The sequence below is a fragment of the Gossypium arboreum genome, chromosome 3, assembly GCF_025698485.1.
Source record: "Gossypium arboreum isolate Shixiya-1 chromosome 3, ASM2569848v2, whole genome shotgun sequence".
NCBI lineage: Eukaryota > Viridiplantae > Streptophyta > Magnoliopsida > Malvales > Malvaceae > Gossypium > Gossypium arboreum.
The window spans coordinates 63,964,958-63,973,047 of NC_069072.1; the positions used below are offsets into that span (position 1 = coordinate 63,964,958).

At 38.1% G+C, this 8,090-nt stretch overlaps 1 long non-coding RNA gene across 1 annotated transcript; it reads left to right on the forward strand.

Annotated features, from left to right (window-relative positions):
* The first annotated feature begins 5,514 nt into the window (after positions 1-5,514).
* On the forward strand, positions 5,515-7,242 carry LOC128290321 (uncharacterized). Its single transcript, XR_008280064.1, has 2 exons — positions 5,515-5,585; positions 6,994-7,242. It is a non-coding gene; the product is annotated as an uncharacterized LOC128290321 (long non-coding RNA).
* The last annotated feature ends 848 nt before the right edge of the window (positions 7,243-8,090 follow it).

Below are 8,090 nucleotides of genomic sequence, written 5' to 3' on the forward strand. Positions count from 1 at the left end.
TCTACCCGCACTATCATACTTTAGGGTATTTGAACTAAACGTTTTGAATTATGGCATGTATAGTAGGCTTAATTATTTTGTTACGTGTCATATTTGTCTAGGTTTAAAATATTAGTTACAAGATTTCGACCAGCTAATTTGTACAAGCCATTAAAGTTGGCTAATATTGTTCAAGACATATACTATCGATGCACTATCAAATTGGATGACATATTTATATTTCGGTTATGTTTAATGGTATGTGTTATGTTCTGGTAATACCTTGTATCCTGTTCCGGCGACGGTAACGGGTAAGGGGTGTTACATTTAGTGGTATCAGAGCTATGGTTTAGTCGGTTCTCGGACTAATAAAGTGTGTGTAAAAGTCTAGCTATACATGCCATAAAAATATTGTGATAGTGTGGTGACTCGATTATTCTAAAGCGTGTTTTGTTTTAATATAGTAATGGATCCTGAAGGAACTGCGGTGATGATGTTGCTAGTAATGTGCCGGCTCCGTACAAGGGACCGCGCTGTGGAAAGTAGACTGAGACATTGAGACAAGGAGATGAGGCTCGGGATGCCTTTCTCCAAATGATGAACAATTGGTATCTTGAATTTATTCGAGCAAATCCAAATGCTCAACCTCCTCCACCCCTCCTATACCTCGGGCGATTCTGTCAGAGTGCTCAAGGTATAGATTTGGTAAGAATGAACAAGCCTCCGGTTGACAAGATTCAAAACAAGGGGTCAAGAGTTTAGAGCAAAGGTCGATGATGATCCCGAGAAAGCGGAATTCGGCTTGAAAATTCTACCGTGTATTTGATGAGCTCTCATGTACACCGAGGAATGCTTAAAGTGTCTTGTATCACTTTTGAGAGATTGACTTACCACGGTGGAAGACTTTGGTTGCATGGTGCCAAAAGAAAAAGTTACTTGGGATTTCTTCCAGGAAGAATTTAGAAAGAAATACATAAGTCAGCGATTTATTGATCAAAAACGGAAGGAGTTCCTTGAATTGAAGCAGGGAAAATGTCTCAGAGCAGAGTATGAACGCGAATTTGTAAGACTCAAAGCAAGTATGCCCAGAATGTGTGTCCACCGAGGCCATTATGTGTAGAAGATTTGAAGATGGCCTGAATGAGGACATTAAAGTGCTTGTAGGAATTTTGGAGTTGAAAGAATTTGTAGTATTGGTTGATCGAGCTCTTAAAGTAGAAGAATTGAACAAAGAAAGAAGAAAAGTCGCTATTGAGGCCCGAGATGTCGAAAAAGACAGATAAGCAAGCCATTTCAATCTCAACCTAAGAGGTCCAAAGAGACAAACCCTCGAATGACAGTTTCAATTGGGGATTCACAGAGATCGTGGTAGAGCATATTCGGGTCTAAAGCTCAAGCTACTTGTGGCAAGTGTGGGTAATGTGCGACCTAGAAAGCCCGAGTGTCGACAATGTGGCGAGCAACATTATGGTGAGTGTTGGGGACCGAGCGAGCTTGTTTCAGTCTTGGTTCTCATGAGCATTTTATTAGAGATTGTCCGGAGAAAGTTAAAGAAGAAAGATTTGAGTGCTAGATGTAATACCACCGCTAGTAGAGGTAGACCACCGAGAAATCTTGGAGGTGGGACTAGTAGTAAAACGTGATGAAAGATTTAACGGCAATATCGTAAGCTAGAGCACTGCTAGAGCTTATGCTATACGTGCGAGAAGATGCATCATCTCCGATGTTATTCTTGGTACATTTCTCTCTATGATACTATTGTTATTTCATTGATTGATCCGGGTCCACTCATTCCTATATTTGCATGAATTTAGTATCCAATAAAAGTTGCTGTTGAATTTCTCGAGTTTACGATTAAAGTGTCGAACCCCTTAGGCCAATATGTGCTAGTTGACAAGGTTTGCAAGAATTGCCCATTAATGATTCAAGGTCACTTGTTTTCGGCCAACTTGATGTTGTTACCATTTGGTGAGTTTGACGTTATCTTGGGAATGGACCGTTAACATTGTATGATGCTAAGGTAGATTGTAAACAAAAGACACTAGAGTTGAAATGTGAAAATGGAGAAATTCGTGGGTTGAAACAGATGAATCAAATAAATTGCCTATGGTGATTTCGCACATGTCCGCATGTAAATACATGAGAAAAGGGTGTGAAGCTTATCCGGCTTATGTAATGAATATTGAGTTGCCTCAACTGAAATTTGAATCGAGATCGATAGTCTGTGAGTTTCGGATGTATTTCTGAGGAATTGCAGGTTGCCTCCGAACAGAGAGATAGATTTTGCCATTGATTTGTTGCCGCATCTGCACCGATCTCGATTGCTCCATATAGAATGGCTCTCATTGAATTAAAAGAATTGAAGGCTCGATTGCAGGAGTTAACGGACAAGGGATTTGTGAGACCGAGTTTCTCTCCCGGGTGCTCTGTATTATTCAGTAAAGAAGAAGGATGGTTCAATGAGACTTTGCATTGATTACCGTCGACTTAATAAGGTGACTATAAAGAACAAGTACCCGCTGTCGAGGATTGATGATTTATTCGATCGTTAAAGGGGGCCACAGTGTTTTCAAAGATTGATTTGAGGTCCGGTTACTACCAATGAGAGTTAAGGAGTCGTCGATGTCGAAAACCGCCTTTAGGACAAGGTATGGACATTATGAGTTTCTTGTGATGCCTTTCGCTTAACAAATGCTCCAGCTATATTTATGGACTTAATGAATCGGATCTTCCACCATATTTGGATAAGTTTGTAGTAGTGTTTATAGATGACATTTTAATTTATTCTCGAGATGAGTCTGAACATGCGAACACTTGAGAACTATATTGCAGATCTTGAGAGAAAAGAAACTGCTTGCCAAGTTTAGTAAAAGTGAGTTCGGCTTCGTGAAGTCGGATTTTGGGGCATATAGTCTCGGTGATGGTATTCGGGTGGATCCAAGCAAGATTTCGCGATCGTTGATTGGAAACCGCCCAAGAATGTATCCGAGGTTAGAAGCTTTTAGGCTTAGCCGGGTATTATAGACGTTTTGTTGAAGGATTTTCGATGATTGCCTCTCCTATGACTAAGTTGTTGCAAAAGAATGTTAAGTTTGAATGGATGATAAATGTCAACAAAGTTTTGAAAAATTGAAAGCACGATTGATCAAGCACCAATTTTAGTACAACCCGAGTCGGAAAGGAGTTCAGTAATTTATAGTGATGCATCATTGATGTGCCTTGGATGTGTGTTGATGCAAGAGGGTAAAGTGGTAGCTTATGCTTGAGATGCTTAAAACCGCATGAGAAGAACTATCCTACACATGATTTGGAACCGTCATTGTTGTTTTTGCCTTGAAGATTTGGCGACATTATTTGTACGGTGAAAATGCCGAATTTTTACCGATCACAAAAGTTTGAAGTACTTGATGAATCAAAAGGATCTGAATCATGACAAATAAGATGGCTTGAATTATTAAAGGATTATGATTTAGTGATTGATTATCATCCGGAAAAGCAAATGTAGTTCTTGACGCCTTGAGCGTAAAATTTCTTTTTACTTTGAGAGCCATGAACACGGGTTAGCATTGTCGATGATGGGTCAATCTTAGCAGAGATGAGAGCTAAACCGTTATTTCTCCGATTGATTTGTGATGCTCAAAAGAATGATAGTGAGTTGCGGATCAAGAGAACTCAATGCTAATCAAAGTTACGACTCGATTTTCGAGTTGGACCAGATGACTGCTTGATGTTTCGAGACAGGATATGTGTGCGAAAAATGATAAATTGATTCGTAAAATATTACATGAGGCGCACAATGGTCGTTTATCGTTCATCCTGGTAGCACAAAAATGTATAATGATTTAAAGAAGTGTATTGGTGGCGGTATGAAAAGGGACATTTCGAATTTGTAACCAAGTGTTTGATCGTCAACAAGTAAAAGTGAACATCAAGTGCCTTGAGGATTACTTCAACCGTAATGGTGCCCGAGTGGAAATGGGACAAGATTACCATGGATTTTGTAACCGGTTTGCCTTTAACTCCTAAAAAGAAGGATCTTTGTTTGGGTAGTGGTTGATAGATTAACAAAGTCAGCCCACTTTATACCAAGACGCATCGATTACTCGCTTGATAAATTAGCCAATTATATATTGCTGAAATTGTGAAGTTGCACGGAGTACCTATGTCTATAATATCGATAGAGATCCAAGATTTACCTCGAGATTTTGGAAAAAGTTACAAGAAGCTTTGGGTACAAAATTGAACTTTAGTACCGCATTTCATCCACAAACAGATGGTCAAACGGAAAGAGTAATCCGTACTCAAGATATGCTTAGATGTTGTGTTTTAGAATTTGGAGGTAGTTGGGAGAAATATCTATCTTTGATTGAGTTTGCCTACAATAACAGCTTATCAATCAAGTATACAAATGGCACCGCATTTAAGCCTTGTATGGTCGTAAGTGTCGAACTCCTTTATATTGGACCGAGCTTAGTGAGAAACAGATTCATGGAGTTGATCTAGTTAAAGAAACCAAGAGAAAATAAAAGTAATTCGGATTGCTTGAAAGTCGCTTTAGATCGACAAAAGTCATATGCGATTTAAAAAGAAAAGAGATTGAATTTCGGTGGGTGATAAAGTGTTCTTGAAGGTGTCACCATGGAAAAGATTCGAGATTTAGTCGAAAAGGCAAGTTGAGTCCGCGTTTTATTGGGCCGCACGAGATTATCGAGAGAATTGGACCAAGATGGCATATCGGTTGGCCTTACCGCAGAGTTAGAAAGAATTCATAACGTGTTTCATGTATCAATGTTATGACGTTATCGTTCGATCCTTCACATGTGATTTCCCAACGAAATTGAGATTCGATCGGATATGACCTATGAGGAGAAACCAATAAAGATTTTGGCTCGAGAGGTTAAACAGTTAAGAAATAAAAGTATAGCTTTAGTGAAAGTATTGTGGCACAGACATGGGATAGAAGAGGCTACGTGGGAACCTGAGGAAGCTATGAGGAAACAGTACCCAAACCTCTTTACCGGTAAGATTTTCGGGGACGAAAATCTCAAAAGGGGGGGAGAATTGTGACAACCCGAATTAGGGCCTAATCGGAATAGTGGTTTCGTAACCACAAATCCGAGATAGAAATAATTATTTTACAATGATTTTGATGTTTATGATATGATTGCATGATTGTGTGAAAATTTCGTGATGAAATTCTATGCCTAAAGTGCTTAAATTGAAAGTAGGGACTAAATCGAATAAGTTGCAAAACTTGCATTCTAGAAGTTTTTAGTATGAAATTGTTTTGGAATATTAATTAGGAGGTCTTAAATAGCAATTTGACCAATTTTAAGTTCATGGACAAAATTAGGACATGGAAGGAATTTTTGAAAGTTTAGTAAGGAGGGGCATTTTGGTCATTTGGATATTAAATGAAATAAAATGGGAAAAATAACACAAAATTGATCATCATCCTCCTTAGTTGCTGCCAATTCTCCCTCTCTCCATAGCTAGGGTTTCTTCAATTTTCAAGCTCCATAATCAAGAAAGACGCGAATTGATCTCGAACGGGGGAAGGAAAAAGTTTTGGACTAAATTGCAAAATTTCCACATTTTGCACCAAGGTAAGTTTGTATGTAAATATTACAATAATTTCATGTACATTCTTATATTTCAGCCTATTATATAAATATACTAGCTGATGTTAAAATATAAATCAACTATTGGAAGAATGGAAATAAATATAGAGAGAGATCCGGTTGAACATTGGAGAGATCGAATGAAATAGAGGAGCGTAGCTAGGTCACATGTATGATGCTGAGTGCACATCATGTGTACAAGAAAGCTACGAGACACCCTGTAGTAGCTAGGTCACATGTGTGATACGAGATGTATCCCATGTAGACAAGAGAGCTACGTGAAAGATAAATGTAGCTAGGTCGCATGCGTGATTCCAAGTGAAGGACACCATGTAGACAAGAGAGCTACGTGAAAGATAAATGTAGCTAGGTCGCATGCGTGATTCCAAGTGAAGGACACCATGTAGACAAGAGAGCTACGAGACAAATCGGTTGGGTCGCATGAGTGGTACTAAGTGTTCACCATGTGTACAAGAGAGCCGAACTATATGAAGTATGATGGTGGGGTGTGTCTTTGAAACCATTAAATATCGAGGATTGATCCGAATTGTTCAACAGGATGGTTTTGTGGTGATATTGTGGTTTGGACCTACACTTATGGTGAATGAAATGTGGTGAAAATGATTTGTGGTATATACATATATAAGATAAAATGAGGTTAGCATAAAGAATGTGTGAAAGAGTGAAACTAGCATTAAAACTGTTTTTAAATGGTATCAGTGACGTGATTTTGAAAAATCACCAAAAATAGGAGGAATATAATTAGAGGTTGAATGAGATGTAAAATTAAAGCTTAATGAGTCTACTTTCATATAAAAGAAACAGAGCAAGCAAAGGAATTCTATATTTTGAGATATTTACAATTGTATGTGACTTGCTCAGGATGAATACGTGATCCCCTGTTCCAACTTTGAAAAATCATTAAAAATTGTAAAAAGAAAACTAAGAAATATAGTTTACATGCCTAAATTCCTTATTGAGACTAGTTTTAAATGAAACAGACTTCAGGGTTGTTTGAATTGTGTACTGAGAGAAATTCAATTTGTAGTGAACAGAGGTCAGATCAGTCGAGCTGTGTAACAGGGGAAACTTTAACTAATAAACTGTACTAATCGGCTGAACCAAAATTATAGAAAAAATTAGCAAAAAGCTTTATGAGTCTAGATTCAGGAAATTTTACGGATTTGAATTTCGAGTTTTGTAACTCGAGTTATGATTTATTTAGTGAATATGACGCAGCAGAGACAGCTTAAACAAAGTGGAATGAATAGTGAAGTTAAAGTAGATATACTTGAATTGTTGTGTAAACATGTTAGATTTTTTTTTTAATTAGTATTTACATACTTACTTACTAAGCTATAAGCTTACTTTGTTTCTCTCTTTTGTCTTACAGTGTTCTTCGGCTTGTTCAGGAGTTAAGGATCGTGAAGATCTACCCGCACTATCATACTTTAGGGTATTTGAACTAAACGTTTTGAATTATGGCATGTATAGTAGGCTTAATTATTTTGTTACGTGTCATATTTGTCTAGGTTTAAAATATTAGTTACAGTACTCGACCAGCTAATTTGTACAAGCCATTAAAGTTGGCTAATATTGTTCAAGACATATATTATACGATGCACTATCAAATTGGATGACATATTTATATTTGGTTATGTTTAATGGTATGTGTTATGTTCGGTAATACCTTGTATCCTGCTCCAAATGACGGTAATGGTAAGGGTGTTACATTTAGTGGTATCGAGCTATGGTTTAGTCGATTCTCGGACTAATAAAGTGTGTGTAAAAGTCTAGCTATACATGCCATAAAAATATTGTGATAGTGTGGTGACTCTGATTATTCTAAACTGTGTTTTGTTTTAATATAGTAATGGATCCCAAGGGCTGCGGTGATGATGTGCTAGTAATGTGCCGGCTCCGCACAAGGGACCGCTACTGTGGAAAGTAGACTGAGACATTGAGACAAGGAGATGAGGCTCGGGATGCCTTTCTCCAAATGATGAACAATTGGTATATCAATTTATTCGAGCAAATCCAAATGCTCAACCTCCTCCACCCCTCCTATACCTCGGACGATTCTCAGTAGCTGCTCAAGGTATAGATTTGGTAAGAATGAACAAGCCTCCGGTTGACAAGATTCAAAACAAAGGGCCAAGAGTTTAGAGCAAAGGTCGATGATGATCCCGAGAAAGCGGAATTCGGCTTGAAAATTCTACCCGTGTATTTGATGAGCTCTCATGTACACCCGAGGAATGCTTAAAGTGTGTCAGATCACTTTTGAGAGATTCGCTTACCAACGGTGGAAGACTTTGGTTGCAGTGGTGCCAAAAGAAAAAGTTACTTGGGATTTCTTCCAGAAGAATTTAGAAAGAAATACATAAGTCACGATTTATTGATCAAAACGGAAGGAGTTCCTTGAATTGAAGCAGGGAAAATGTCCAGAGCAGAGTATGAACGCGAATTTGTAAGACTCAGCAAGTATGCCCA